The 15,934-nt window shown below is 40.1% G+C and overlaps 1 protein-coding gene across 2 annotated transcripts in view; it reads left to right on the forward strand.

Annotated features, from left to right (window-relative positions):
* SH3RF1 (SH3 domain containing ring finger 1) overlaps nucleotides 1-15,934 on the forward strand; it is a 90,426-nt gene that overhangs the window by 36,507 nt on the left and 37,985 nt on the right. The window lies entirely within an intron of this gene.

Below are 15,934 nucleotides of genomic sequence, written 5' to 3' on the forward strand. Positions count from 1 at the left end.
ACCTTGCAGGGAAGTTGAATGCATGACAGTGACACTGGCCTAATTATCAGTGTTGTCATACCATATGCAAGTTTTGTACCTAGGTGATAAGGTGTAACCCATATTCAGTGCTTTTTATTCAGGACAGTATTTCTGTGTCAGCACCAGTTCACACAAATGTGCTGAGTGGAACAGTTAGAAATCTGAAGGCCCTGTTAATGCAGTTGTGATTCGCTGTGGTTTTACTGTACATTTGTGTTTTTTTAAAGAGTAGTTGATCAGTTTGATTCTATATAAATATGGTACAATATCATACAAGAGCTGAGGAGAATGAACTCTGTTAGCAGTGGGCCTTAAAGTGCAAGCTGTCCCACCAAGGTGAGAAGAAGTGGTGGAGTTTGTTTGAGGACCCTGCTCGAGGAGTTGTCTTCCATCAGGCCTTCCTGGTATCTGAATCCGAGAACTCTGAAGCAGGATGACTGAATTCAGCTTTCCAAATATATCTCAACCAGTTTAGTAGCATGAATGGTTAAGAGAGAATTAAAGAGCCATCAGCCTTTCATTATCCTATTTGATTCTTAACTCTTGGCTCCAAAGCAGTGCTTTCCCATAATAATGCATTACGATTGAACCACATAATTAAAATACTTTTTATCTAAATGAGAAAGCTGTACTTCTTGTAAATTGTTCTTGAGAATTTATTTGTGGAACATAATTATTCTGTGCATTCCCTATTAATGTAAGTAGGTGGTTATTAATTTGCTTACTATGTAGTCTCAAAGGCAGGTCTTTAAGCAGTAGGAGCTTACAGGCTTCTTAAAGTTTCAGAAGTTAAAATTGCTCAACAAGTGCATGGTCTCAGCCCCATGGAAAAGCTTACTATCTCCTACAAAAGTTTCTGATACCGTGTTCCTTCTTGTTGTTAGCGATTTTTATCTGAGCAGTTTTACTATCCTCAGGAGACAAGTTTTTGAAAAAAAATATCAATGTGGATATTGTGGAATTGAATTTAATGGATTAAACTTTTAGTGGGTTTCACCTGGCTGGACTGAGAACTCTTTAATTACTTTAAGGGAAACGCTGAGATCATGGGAAGATCACATTTTACCACCAGAGGACTGAAAACTTATTTAGGTTAGGAAAACTTTGGTTTTATCTATATTAGCAAGTAATCTGCAGTAGGAATGGATCCATAGAAGAAAAACGGTGGGTATTTTTTCAGAGTTAATACTTCAAGAGGACTCTGCTCTGATTCCAGGGAGTCTTGAAACAGTAAATCGCTGTTGGAGCACATCTTCCATTTTAGTTCATCAAAAAGTAGTACAGTTATAAATATATAATACATAGTTTTAAGACTGATCCAAAATGATAAAAATATGTACAAGAATGTACTACTTATTAAACTTTGTCATACCTATAGCTACTTGATTAAAATCATCATCTAGAAGTATATATTTTCATTTATGGTGTGAACACATAAAATATGAGCAGATCTGAATCAATTAATAGTATAAAACAGAAATAATTCCCCTTTGTTGGGGAAGGAGAGTGGTCATTTTCATTGAACTGGACAAAATAATGGATTGTTTATTTTGTGTTTATATCATAGACAAATGGAAAAAATTACCTTCCTTTACTTTTCCAAATACTTGAGAGTGGAAAAGCCCCATTGCATAAACTTGTTTTTCAAAGATACAGAGACTGGTAATTTGTCCACGAGATAGTTCAGATGTTGTTTTACAAAATTACTATGAAGTTCTCATAACACTTGGAGAGGCAAAGGGCTTTTAGGAAAACACATATGACAACAGGATAAATTGCTATTAAATTGTTGTTTGAAGTAGAAAGGATGTGTATTTTGAAATAGAAGACTATCAAGCAGCAGCTTTCTGCATATAATAGTCAAAGCTTACTGTTTTGAGGCACTGTCTACCAAATACAAAAAAGATGGGGGAATACTTCCTGGTGAAATAATCTGTAAACAGAGAGACTTAATTTCTATTATGAAAGCATAGTAATGATCGATTCACTTTCAAATTTCATCTTTCCGTGGTGAACACAAACACAGTTGCTGAAAAGACCACTCATTTAAGTAGTTTAAATGCTTCTAGTTTGTGTGGCACAGTGAAATATGTTCGGTTTGTTGTAACCAACTAATAATATAATGTCAGTAGTGCAAGTGGACTAGAGGAGCAGAACTGCTGTAAGCAAACTAGACCTCCCTGAACTTTAGTTCTAGTAGTTTTTCTGTGCTAAAATACTGAGAGGTAAACAGGTTATGCTTTCAGTGTAAGCCTTTATTGCCTGGCATTTCCAACCCTTGTTCACCAGCCATGCTTAAAACCAAACTAAAACAAACCTCTTGGGTAAACAGCTGCATTAGAAAGCAAAATGGGAAATCCATTCCTGTCTATCCTGAACTACGTAGTTCTGCTTTGTGTGCTCCTTACGCAACTCTCCCTGACAGAGAATTAAAATAATGAGAGATTTTGCTATATTTGAGCTAATAGGTTTTGTAAGAATTAAGCGTGCCAGTACAGTGAAGGACAGTCTAGAGCTGGGAAACTTGGGAGAAAACTTGGCCAAGATCTGCTGCAGTAACTGAGTGTGACACCTTGCGTAATTATTAGCTCCCACCTAAAATCTGTGGCAACTCTTAATGGAATAAGGAACTAATTAACATAAACAGGTGGAATATGGTTTTCTATACTGTTGTACAGAGAGGTAGTCAGGTATTGCAGGAAATTTGTTTGCCGGTTAAGGAGCAGAGTAACGTCAAGCCCCAGGAGAGCCAATTCGTCTTGAGGGGCAGAGACAGTCGGAGGTGCGGGGAGGTGGAGTGGGTTTGTGGGGCGGCCAGGCTGGCTGGGTGGGGAGCTCCTCAGTGATCTCCCTGGAAGTGCAGGGAAGGTGGAATGGTGGGAATGGATGGCTCTGTGGAGGAATTTAGAAACAGTGAACATGTAGATACAGGATTAAGAAAGGCAAAGCTCAGGCAGAACAGAGGCCAGAGAGGTTACGGAGGCTGGTGGGAAGGGCTTGTAAAGGTACAGTGACAGCAGAGAGGAGCATGGTGATGCAAGGTATGACTAGGAAATGTCTACATACCAATTCAGATCTGATAAATTCAAGACATTTTGATTGGTTTTGTTTTCTACAGTAATACTTTTATGCTAAAATGTATTAATTTGGGCAATATGAGATGTGAAGCATAGTGCTCTCTGTAGGCATTATGGCTTCGAACCTGTTCTAGCAGTACTACACTGAGCAGAATCTCATTTGCACCAGGCTATTTGTCTACTTTTACAGTCTGGCTGAAATAGCTGGGAGGTGCAAACTATGGCTTGTCAGTGCACAAGAGATAGATGTTAACATAGCATTCTTCTGGCTCACTCAACTATTCTGTTGTAGTAAAGAGCATACAGGAACATTTATCTTGCAAAAAATTTCAGCTAGGATTAGTTGCCTTTTCAAAAGACTGACCGGCTGCTTCGAGTACCATAAAAATGTTTGGGGGGAAAAAATATTCCAGGAAGCTTTAAGGCATGAAAAATTTAAAGGATAAGTTAAATGGCAAATGGAATTTGTCATTTACTCTGTGCATTCAGTGGATGTATATTTGTGTATACTACAGTGACAGCTAAAATTAGCACCTTTTCTTTCCTGCAGTAGGCAAGGAACTGTTTGAAGTCAGGATATGAAAGGAATTAAATTGATTCCAAAAGAATTTCAAGGGTGTGAGGGGATTTCAGGAGGAGGAGGACACAGTACCAATCCTAAATGAAGCGTAGCAAACGTTCCTCCAAATCCTGGCAACAAGAGTTCGCAAGGAATACCTTAGAAGGGTGTGTGACAGTGATGTCATATTCATCCAGAAGGTTGAACAAACACCTGAACATTTACAAAATAGTGAAAGTGATGGAAAATAAACCTAAAAACGCTTTCTCAGCAGGTAGTGGAATGTCAGGAGCCATCTCAGATTTTTAAAATCAAATACAGGTATGAGAGGTGTATGTGTGTGGTTACTCTGTTTTTTAAATATAATTGACAGGGTCATTTTAATTCTAGACCTTGCACTGTTTTGATTGGGGGTGGTGGGAGTACATTAACACTTGATAATAATGGAAAGCAAAGCATGCTCAAGATAAAAAGTCATGCCTATCAACCCTGATAGGTTTTCATCAAAAAATGCAGCAACCTCTTCATTTGTAACTCTGTTTTCCCATTGCCCAATTCTTGGCAGCAAATTATTTGAGAGATTAAAGGAACATTTCTTCATGCTGATCTCACAGAGAGTAATCTTACCAAGTCACTCCCTTTTCAGAGTAATTTGCTGGCTTTGCTCCTTCTGTATCATGTTCAAACTCCTCACCTTCAAAGCACAGTAAGAATTTGCTCTTGGCAATCTCATTTCTCATTTATTCTTTTCAAATTTTTTTCCATCTGTCTTCTCACCTGGAATTCCCTCTCCTTTTCTTGGTGCAACAAGTAAACATACTGATTTTCACATCACAGTGAGGGAAGCTTGTTTACGTTCATTTTCAAAGTGTAAAAACCTTAAGAACAATACAGACCATTATTTTTAAATTTTTACATTGTTGATAAACCCTCTGGAGCTTTTGATACTTGTGTTAAGATACCAGCTCCCTGAGGTAGGGATGGGGCCTCCTGGGTTCCAGTGCTTTGTTGATAAACCAAATGTTCCAATCTTCTGCACTGGGTGGATTAACTTTTTTAAGTGAGCAAACAGAATGTATTTGTAAAGTGATTTGTAAAGTGGTGTTACAAAGTGCAGATGTGTGAGAGAATTTTAAATGTGGTCAGTAAAATATTTTCCAATTTTGTCTTTAATGCAAAAATGAAAGTCTCATTAGCCTGGTATTGATGACATAGACACTTCGGTTTGTTTCTTACCACTGCTCCAGCATAGCACAACCTAGTGGTACCGAACTAATAATGGGATCTTTTCTAGGTGTTAGCCATACCCTATGGGGTTATGTAGACTCCCTTTTATTTCTTTATAATTTCTTTTCAATGTAGTGAGGTTTTGTGTTAATGTATTAAAAAAAAAAAAAAAAGGGAGACTTTATTAAACAAGAGACATGTTCTTACCATTGGCAAGGTGGTTCCTTTCTCCGAGATTGCTGATGAAATGTGTCTCTATATCTTTAACTGCTACATATGCTGCAGAAATTCTCACCAGCTGTCATATACAGTATGTCTGCCATACTGACTGTATAGATTACAGCAAGATTATTTTGGTGAATGTTTTCATAGATTCATTCAGCTTGGATAAGACCTTTGAGATCATCACACCACTAAACCATGTTTTATTGACCTTTTTTTTTTTTTTTTTTTTTTTCTTTCTGGTGACTGATAGAAGTTGTTAGGTGGTGATTCAGTTAGCAGGGCAGTTTTCGAATTGTAACAGTTGCAGTTATTGATGCTGTATTTGTTTGTGGAAGGGTATACGAAGGTCTGTGACATCTCTAGCTGTGTCCCATTAAGAAGAGGGGAAAGAACAGTATTCTGAATTTACATGAAGATTTCTGTTTAGTCTGGACTCGGAGCTCAGAATGTCACACGTCTTACTTGGAAATTAATTATTTGGCTATTTAAGTAATTGCATATGACTTTTGACAAGGATGGTAAATTCCAGATAACTGTATTAGAAGGATTAGTATGAATGTTTATATGGAAAATTAAAATGAAGAGTGTAAAGTGAAGAAAGCTACGCAATAGCCAAGTAAGAATGAATTTAGGGGAAGAATTTAACACTCAGATGTGTTCTGTATTTTGGTAGTTTTCAGAGTTGTGGGTGTTTTGCCTCTTCTGTAGTTACTGTTTTGTGATTTTTATGTTCATATAAAAAACAATCAAAAAAAGCAAGTGATATTTAAGAATCTGTATTGGCACAGGAAAGTTTTTCAGATTTTGGAGAGGGGGGTGCAGTTAGTAATGAAACGCATTTAGTAGATGACTAGGCAAAAATGAGGCTTCTTGCTAAACACGGAAGTACTATCTAGCAATTAGGTATTTTGAACAGTCGAAGAGTTCTGTGTTCTGAGCTTCAGTGGTATATATCTGAGAAAAATACTTGAGGTATTATTTCTAAGTCTTTTATCAGGTCTTTGACAGGCTCTTGACCTTCATATACTTTATCCTGTGTGATACCTCTTTATTTCTTTGGTACTTTTCTCACCAAAATCTTCTGAATTCACTTTTCTTCTTCTCCCCCAGCATCCCGTCCCCCCGCCCCCCCTCCCCCCCCCCCAAAAAAAAAAAAAAAAAAGCTTTGCCTTATGATTATAAAGATAAGTCACTTATCTCAAGCTGGCTAGAAAATTAAAAGTACAGCTATGGTTCAGTAATCTACTGCATCTATTTCCCATTTTCCAAAGTGTTCTTTATAAAGATAATACCTGTGAGGTTTCTTGCACTTTTATAGATGTATGTAGAGAAAGTGGAAACAGCAAAACTTTCCAAAGCACTTAGTGTTGACCTATCTTTTTAACTTTGGATGTTCATAGGGGTTTTAATATTGACAAATTGTACATAACTGGGGAGCTCTAGATAAATTTTAACATCCCACCCCACACTGAGACTTCCTTAGGGGTGTACGGTAGTCAGAGGCAGTTTGGAGTAGGACTAGTAAGTCCCAGTACCCAGTGTCACAATTGTAGTGCTCCTCTAGGTTTATGCTTGCCAAGAGGGGGGTGTACGTCTTTCCTTCTTGGACTATGCAGTATTCTGGTTTTAGAAGCCATAGGTGATACTACATGAAAACAATGCATGCACAAATACACTGGTAGAAGAGTTTAAAATGGAATGGAATGAATTTATGCTGCTTATCAACTTGATGTGCTTAAAGAGATTAAGAGATCCACACTGTTGTACAGTGGCACAGGGACAAGAAAAATTAAAAATATAATTAAAAATATAAAAAAAAAATTATGGACACATCAAGCACCTGTGACTTGTAACATGCCAAGAGAAAACCAATGAGGATAATAGTATTTTCAGACTTTTGAATGACCAGTGAGGTTGGTGTAACAGCTTGTAAGAGCACATCTTTCAAGCAAATAGTTGCTTTTGGAAAGGACTATTTTTTGTAAACATCTTAGCTCTAAATAGTGCACACTTTAAAGTTTTGTTTGGATTCTTAGAAGGATCTATTTTTTTAAAAGCAAAACGGTTTTGCAGTAAACAGTTAATTGAAAAGTTTTTAAACACTTGAAATGAAATTGATATGCATTGGCTTTCCTTTTCAAAATCAGTGGGAATACAGACACAAATTCTCTTCTACATCTTGAAAGTCACCATCTCAGATTTTCCTGTGCAGACCCGTTTCCTCATGCTTTTTTTTTTTTTTTTTTTTTTTTTTTTTTGTCCATGGAAAGAAGCAATCTTTTAACCTGTCAGGTGCATACAGTTAAAATATTTGGAGACATGCAGTATGCAGGATATAATTCTTTTTTCCTTTCCACTTTTTTCTGCTTTCTACTTACTTACTTGGTTATTTTGAGTGCTTAGTTTAGTGGAAAGCGTTCAAAATTTTCTTTAGTTAACAAACCTCGGAAAAGTAAGTAGCTTGAGAACTTTGCATTTCACATAGCAAAGGAAATAAGGTGACATTCTTAAGACACTCATTTTTTCATTTGAAAAAAATTTTCAAAAACACAGGTATTGCACATAAAGAGACTGGGCTAAGTGCTTTTGGAAAGCTTTGTACATGTCCCTTTCTAACCTTTCATATTACCAGTCTGATTGCTTAGGCCTTAAGGCAACATTTTAAAATTCCTTTCATTCTCCTGTATTCCAGCTTTAATTTCAAAACAACTTTGTGGGAGAGAGTTGCTTGTACTTACATTAAACAACCTAGTATTTCTTTCTTTACATCAGACAAGAAAAAAATGCCAAAATGTTTTCTTCTAAAAGCTGTTAAGACAGAGGAAGCAAAAAAAGACTTTGATAAACTGGCTACATTAAGTAGTCATTGATAGTTCACCTCAAAAGAACACAGAATTGTTTACGTGAGAAGTTACCCTGCTATTACAAAATATAGGGTTTCTCTGAGCCTGTGCTCTGAAGTTCCTCTGCAAGTTACCAAAAGCAACCTTAACTGATAAAGTGCTCAAAGGAGTCAGGCAAAGGGCTCTAGGAGTGCTTGGCATTTGAGCTTTTGTTAGGAGGCTGAAACCTGGAAGCTGATAAAGAGTATTCTGGTATGTCATGCACTGTGAAATCTAGAGCTAGTACCTAGCTAACTAATTAACACCAGGTGTTAGTTAATCTTAGAGAAAATTTACTATATCCCATAATAGCTAGTAGCAGAGAAGCTTTGCAGGTCTACTAAATAAATTTTAACTTGATGGTCAAATTAAATAACTGTAAAAACATCATCCTGTTTCTCATTGATAAAAAAAACTACAATTTTTACTGATTGCAGTTGTTCAGCTTTTCCAAAAAATTAACAAGTAAGTTGGCTTGATTATATTTTTTTATTCTGCATCCTATTTTTTTCCTAAAGTAATCTTTCCTCAAAATTATTATTGTTGTGTTGGTCACAGTTAAATTACACACAGATGGGTTTCAAACCTAGTATCTTTAATCAGGGTAACCTGGGTAGCTGGTTTCCTCTTAATGCACAACTTCTCCCACTTTTATTAAAATCAAAAACTGTACCAAGCTGTGACTAACCATATTTGAATATGGCATTTCAAAACAACTACAGATTTTTTACTGGTTTAATTCAAATTTTTGGTTATTTATTTTATATGTGCTGAGAAAAATGTGATGTAGTACAACTGTATCATTAGAAACTAGTCGAAATGAATATACTTACCAATGTTAACATTCCTTTATCTAGTGAACTGTCATATAAAAAAAAACCTGTTTCACTGTATTCAGTAGAGCAATAGTAATTCATATCAGATGATAGCAAAGGTTTGTTTTTATGGTTATTACAGTATACTGGAAACTTGATACAGCCTCCTGACATAAAAATACACATTTTTATTATTCAGATAGCAGGAATCTCAGATGCTTTAACCGGAAATAATTTAATTTGCGCTGAGGACCTCTGTAGGTCTTCCAAGATAGTTCTGATGGTAGAAGTATGTAAAATTGATTCCACTAGCAATTTATTTTAAGATTAATAACACTTGAGTTAGCCTTTCTTTGAACAAAACTGACCTTGTTTGTATTGTTCCTTACATGAGAAAAATAAATGCAGGGACCCATCTTTTAACATTCTTCTTGGATTATGGAGACACTTCATGTTCTGGATCTCAAAAAGAAACAGGGAGACTTAGTTTCAAATGTTACTGCCTTTAGGTTGATATATTATGCAAAACTTTAATTTATTCAGGTGAAAGCAGCGTACATATAGCTTAATATAGGGAACATGTATCCTTCATTTAGAAGGAAATCCTACTGAAGAAAGCACATCTTTCAATGTAAGCAGTTTAAGAAGGTCTTCAAGCTCTGTGTCTAAAAATATGTGAAAATTTAAGTGCAGGTACAGAAAGAACAAAGGAAGCTGAAACAAAGAACATTGAACTAGGTATATAAGGTGGCTTTAAATTAGGACTTGAAAACAGGTATTGGAGGTTCTTCACTGAGAGAGCGGTCAGTCACTGAAACAGGCTCCCCAGGGAAGTGGTCATGGCACCAAGCCTATCATAGAGTTCGACAAGCATCTGGATGATGCTCTTAGTCACATGGTTTAGTTGTAGGTAGTCCTGTGAGGAGCAGGGTTGGACTTGATCCTTATGGTCCCCTTCCAACTCAAGATATTCCATAATTCTATGAAAGAGACATGGAAAAACTGTGGGTGCAAAATGGGATGCTCTTGCGTGTAGGACTGGACAGCTTGGTAAAGGCTGATGAAGAAAAATATTTTTTCTGTCTTGTAAGAAAATTGCAAATGCCTGATGATTTTTAAAGATCCTCTTACAACACAGAGTAAAATAATAGTAATTTCCATGGTTTAGATTATCTGTAAAGAAAGGCAAAAGTTATTCAGCAAAGCTAGGCAGAAAAACTGTTGCTGAGGTGTCTGAGCACGCCAGCTTTTTTGGAGCCTGATAGTGCTTCGGTTGTGAACATAGAGTCTCAGGAATCCTTTCTGTCTGTTCTACTACTAACATAAACAGTACTTCTGTAAAAAGACGACTTGCTGGGCTCTTCACGATGCTCAGTGTCTGAGAACTTCAAACAGGTTAAAACAGCATAGATATTCTGGATAAATTAAACTGGTTTTCAGGGATGCCCAGGGCCACCTCCCAGTCTTGCAGGTAGAGAACAGGGAATTCCTCACTTGCTTGGAAAAGTGGCAACCCGCAGCACCACAGCTTGGAAGGAAACAGATGCAGATGACCCAGTATCTTCCATCCATTTCATTGGGAGGGGATTTACTATTTTTGCTACTTTAGCTTACGCTGGTTCTCCAAGTGCAGTGAGTTATACAATGAACACTGTTTTATGCCAGTGTAAGCATATTTACATTTGGGCTTCTGCCACAGAAACTCCTTTTTAAAAGGAAATCAGATCTTGTGTTTCTGTGCAGGCGTAAGTTTCTCTTGGCTTAGGCTTATGAAAAATACATACAGTTGCATATTGTCCATTTAAAAAAAAAAAAGACTAAAGTTTGAAATAAGGTTACTAAAGACAAAGTATAAATCCAAAGTGGAAAGTTGTACGTGAATTCCATAGGTTTCTAAGACAAAATATCTGGGTTGGGAGAAGAATCTGAGGGACCCAAGCCTCATGTATATATATGCATATGCATTTTTTCATATTCTTGTTAAGCTATTTGTTTTGATGTCATATTTATTTTATTTTAATTAAAGGAATCTGGCATACGAAATGTATGTATATCTGTGCCATAGCTAAACATGAATTTAAACAGCTTGTATATCAGCAGTAACATTAGAAATTCAAATATTATTGCATAAGGATTTTGCATAAGACTGAAGAAGTAGTTCTTAAAAAACTGTTCTATGTGGAGTCTTTCTGAGTTTTATATTTTAATTTCCTAAAATTATTTTTGTCTGGGTTTGGTTGGTTTGGGGTTTTTTTTTGTTTTGTTTTGTTGCTTTCTCAAAGAGCTGGCAGGGTAAATGGCAGCCGTAAACCTAAGGGTAGGCTGCAAAGTTTTTCTTCCAAAGCCTTCCTTTCATGTTTAGCCAAGTGAGAGACATGGAGTGAAATGTAAACTCCGTCTCGACGTATCCTCATGGCCTTCTCTCCTGGTGAACAGCCAGAGGGGCAGAAGGGGGGCCAAAGCCGCCCAAGGCTGCTAGCCGCTGCAGCTCCCAGGTTGCTCAGAGGAGGAGGAATGTGGAAACAGTGCTCAAGGGCCCTTGATACCATACCCTGAGAACAGTGCTCCCCATCGCACCTGCACCTGCTCCTTCTCACTTCATCCTCCCCCAGGACAGAAGGAAAAGGCATTCACTTCTCTTCTGGGTCATTTAACTGTTTCTCTTTAATCCCTGGCAGTCTGACTGAGAGCTAAGTGTGTGTTTTGTTGGACTTTGTTCTGTTTGAAATTACAGACTGGAACCATTTTTATGTAACATGGGAAACAAGATTTGCAAAAACTCAAATGTATACACTGGGGAAGAAACTTCCTCTAAAATACAAACAGATGTTTGTACATTTGAGTGAAGGTTTGTATGAGAGGCTTTGTCATAAACTGCGTAGATGCAGTATCGAGTTCTAATTGATGAGTTTGATCACTTTGACATGATCTGCTGCACTGGCACTCCTGGTTTTGTTTTTGTTTGTTTAAAAAAAAATAAATTCCCAACTGTATTTTACACACACAGCTAAACTTAAAAGTTCTTCTTCAGTATGGGGACATGGAAAGTTTTGTCCCAGGAAAACAGGGTGATTCCTAGAACTCAAGCTATTCCTTCCAGTGCAGGAGAGATGCATATGTCTGATACTAGCCATAATTGCTTGGGGCCCTTTTTCTACCAAGTAATTCTTTGGCTCATAACGACTGAAGGGCTGTAATTTTTTGGTTGGTTGCTTTGTTTGTTATTGGGATGGAAATGAATAAGGAAGCAGTGTTTCCTGTCTTGTGTAAAGGTGTGTTTCTTTTTGCTTCCAACCTGCCCCCTCCCACCTGGTTCTCTCTCTGCGCTTGTCCTTACTATACCTTCTGTAAGTTTACTCTGCACAGAGCACAAAGGAATACATACAGTATTTTTTAAATATTCTGTTTTGGCCATGAACTTCCCCCTCAGTCAGTTGGCACCTACAAATTCTCTAGTTAATGTCTCGGTCTTTTTCCCTATTAAAGTTTATATGGAGTATGCTAGTGGTGTTTACATTCTGCACTGATGCAATTAAGTGTGATTGTGAAGAAAATTGTTTGCTTCAGTCTGAGGATCACCAGTTTTGGGGAATCATTGCATGGATCCTGCTAATAACATAGTTTTAGTACCCATCCCAGATACAACAGAATGAACTATGATTTTCCTGTGTTCATATGTAAATCAAACTCATGTCTACCTGTCTATATACATATGGTGTTCCTTCGGCTGTTTAGTATAGAAAGAAAATTACCAAATAAGCTAATCTTGTAAGGTATTATTTATCCGTTCATTAAATTATTGATCTGTTACGTTTTAAGTGTTAAAGTTGAAATAAATTATCAAGCACAGAATCACAGAATAGTCAGGGTTGCAAGGGAGCCTCTGGATATCATCTAGTCCAACCCCCTGCTAAAGCAGGTTCACCAGAGCAGGTTGCACAGAGCCACATCCAGGTGGGTTTTGAACACCTCCAAAGAAGGAGAACTGGACACAGCACTCCAGATGCAGCCTCACCAGGGCAAAGCAGAGGCAGAGGTTGTCCCCCTCTCCTGGCCCCACTCCTCCTAATGCACCCCAGGATCCGCTTGGCTTTCTTGGCCACCAGGGCACACTGCTGACTCATGGGCAGCTAGACCAGGTCCTTCTCTGCAGAGCTGCCTTCCATCAGGTCAGTCCCAGCCTGTACTGGTGCATGAGGTTGTCCCTCCTTCGGTGCAGGACCCTACACTTGCCTTTGTTGAACTTCATGAGGTTCCTCTCTGCCCAACTCTCCAGCCTGTCCAGATCTCTCTGAATGGCAGCACAGCCTGTTGGTGTATCAGCTGCTTCTCCCAGTTTTGTATGATCCATAAACTTGCTAAGGGTCCTTCATCCCTTCATTGTCCCTTCATCCAGGTCATTGATGAGTAAGCTGAACAAGACTGGACCCAGTACTGACCCCTGGGGAACACCACTGGTTACAGGCCTCCAGCTGGGCTCTGTGCTGCTGTTCACAACCCCCTGAGCTCTGCCACCCAGCCAGTTCTCAATCCACCCCACTGTCCCCTCACCTGACCCACACTTCCTCAGCCTACCTATGAGGATGTTGTGGGAGACAGTGTCTGAAGCCTTGCTGAGGTCAAGGTGGACAATGTCTGCCACTCTCCCCTTGTCTATAAAGCCAGTCATTCAATCACAGAAGGCTATTAGGTTGGTCAAGCATGATTTCCCCTTGGTCAATCCATGTTGACTGTTCCTGATGACCCCCTTTTCCTCCACATGCTTGGAGATGATCTCCAGTATGAGCTGTTCCATCACCTTTCCAGGGGTGGAGGTGAGGCTCACAGACCTGTAGTTTCCCAGGTCCTCCTTCTTGCCCTTTTTGAAGACTGGAGTGACATTGGCTTTTCTCCAGTCCTCAGGCACCTCTCCTGTTCTCCACGACCTTTCAAAGATAATTGAGAGTGGCTTGGCAATAGCATTGCCAGCTCCCTCAGCACTCAGGGGTGCATCTCATCAGGGCCCATGGATTTGTGGGTGTCAGGTTTGCCTAAACAATCTCTAACCTGATCCTCCTCAACCAAGGGAAAGTCTTCCTTTCTCCAGACTTCTCTGCTCTCCAGGGTCTGGGGTTCCTCAGGGCCGTCCTTGGCAGTGAAGGCTGAAGCAATGAAGTCATTCAGTAACTCGACCTTCTCCGTGTCCTTTGTCACAGGGGCCCCCGCCTCGTTCAGCACCAGGCCCACATTTTCCCTAGTCATCGTTTTCCGGCTGATGTACTTGAAGAAGCCCTTCTTGTTGTCCTTGACCTCCCTCGCCGGATGTAATTCCAAATGGACCTTAGTCTTCCTCGTCGCCTCCCTGAATGTTCTGACAACGTTCCTCTATTCCTCCCAAGTGGCCTCTCCCCTTTTTCCGTATTCCACAAGTAAACTTGCTGCTCCTGTTTGAGGTTTGCTAGAAGCTCCTTGCTGACCCGTGCAGGCCTCCTGCCCCCTTTGCTTGATTTCCCGCTCATGGGGACGGACGTGTCTTGAGCCTGGAGGAAGTGGTGCTTAAATATTAGCCAGCTCTCTTGGACCCCTCTTACCTTGTGGAGCCCTAACCCATGGGATTCCTCCAAGTGGGTCCTTGAAGAGGCCAAAGTTAGCTCTCCTCTAGTCCAGGGCTGCGATGCTACCTGTTGCCCTGCTTTCTCCACACAGGGTCCTGAACGCCACCATCTCGTGGTCCCTGCAGCCAAGGCGGCCCCCAGCCTTCACGTCCCCAGCCAGCCCTTCTTTGCTTGCCAGCACAGGGTCCAGCAGCCCACCTCGCCTCATTGGCTCCTCCACCACCTGCCTCAGAATGTTACCATCATCGGTGTTCTGCAGGAACCTCCAGGGCTGCGTGAGCCTGGCTGTGTTGTCTTTGCAGCAGCTATCAGGGAGGCTGAAGTTTCCCCCTGAGAACCGGGGCCTGTGATGGTGGTGCTGCGTCCAATGGTCTGTAGAAAGCCTCGCCGGCTTCCCCTTCCTGATCGGGTGGCCTGGAGCAAACACCCACGAGACTGTGCCCCGTGTCGGCCCGTCCCTTCACCTTTATGCGTAAGCTCTCACTTGTTCTGCATCCAACCCCAGGGAGAGCTGGATACGTTCCAGTCGCTCCCTCACATGAAGAGCAGCTCCAGCGCCTCTGCTCGCTGGCCTGCCTTTCCTGAAAAGTACGTAGCCATCCACGTAGCATTCCAGTCACGCGAGCTGTCCCCCCGTGTCTCTGTAATTGCAATGAGATCGGGGCCCTGCGACGGCCACGCAGATCTCTGGTTCTTCCTGTCTGTTCCCCACGCTGCGTGCCTTGGCGCGCAGGCGTTTCGGAGAGGTAACTGAGCACGCGGGTTTCCCCGGAGGAGTGGGAGAGGGTCTGCCATAGCCACACGCACCCCTGAGGTGGCTGGCCTGCTGGGTCTCATCTTGGGAGGCAGCAAAGGAACATTTGTCACTGCTCTGCTTGGCCTGACTTTTCCCCGGTTGGATGTTATGGCATGGTGGCACTCTCTCTTCTGACCAATGAGACAGATTTGAAGTGGTAATTCCTTCTGAGAATATCCTTGCACTGTGTGTGTACCTCTTGAGATGCTGCAAGTGCAACTTCAATTTACAGTTTGAGCTGACAGAAGCCTTGAGAGGAGAGACATACCATGGGGTAGACATGGCAACTAATATCGCCAACATTGAATTCCATTAAAATTTTCCTTTTCCTTTCAGAATAGCATTAAAGATGTGAAATACTGTGCTCTAGTTGACCATAAATGCTGGTTTTGTTATGGAAAGGCTTAGTCTTTTAGTCTTAGTAGTTCATGTTACTGCTGTTTGAATCATTAAGGAGGGGAGCTCCCCTCTGTGTATGTAAAGTTGGAGGGAAAAGAGAGTTTTGAAGGCAGAATTCCTAATTCTAGAGTTGTAGAGTTTTATGCATCACTCTTGCAAAATGTGGAGGGCACAGACTGAGCAATTAAAAAATACCTGGAATGTATACAAGGGAGGGTTACAGTATTTTGTTGTAATCTTTCTGACTTGTATTCAAAAGCAGCACCAATGACCTACAGTTTTCAGATATTATGGAGCGATCAAGTGAAGAAAACCTCAAGGATACACACCTTCATAGTT

The sequence above is a fragment of the Falco naumanni genome, chromosome 1 (assembly GCF_017639655.2).
Source record: "Falco naumanni isolate bFalNau1 chromosome 1, bFalNau1.pat, whole genome shotgun sequence".
In the NCBI taxonomy this organism is placed as follows: Eukaryota; Metazoa; Chordata; class Aves; order Falconiformes; family Falconidae; genus Falco; species Falco naumanni.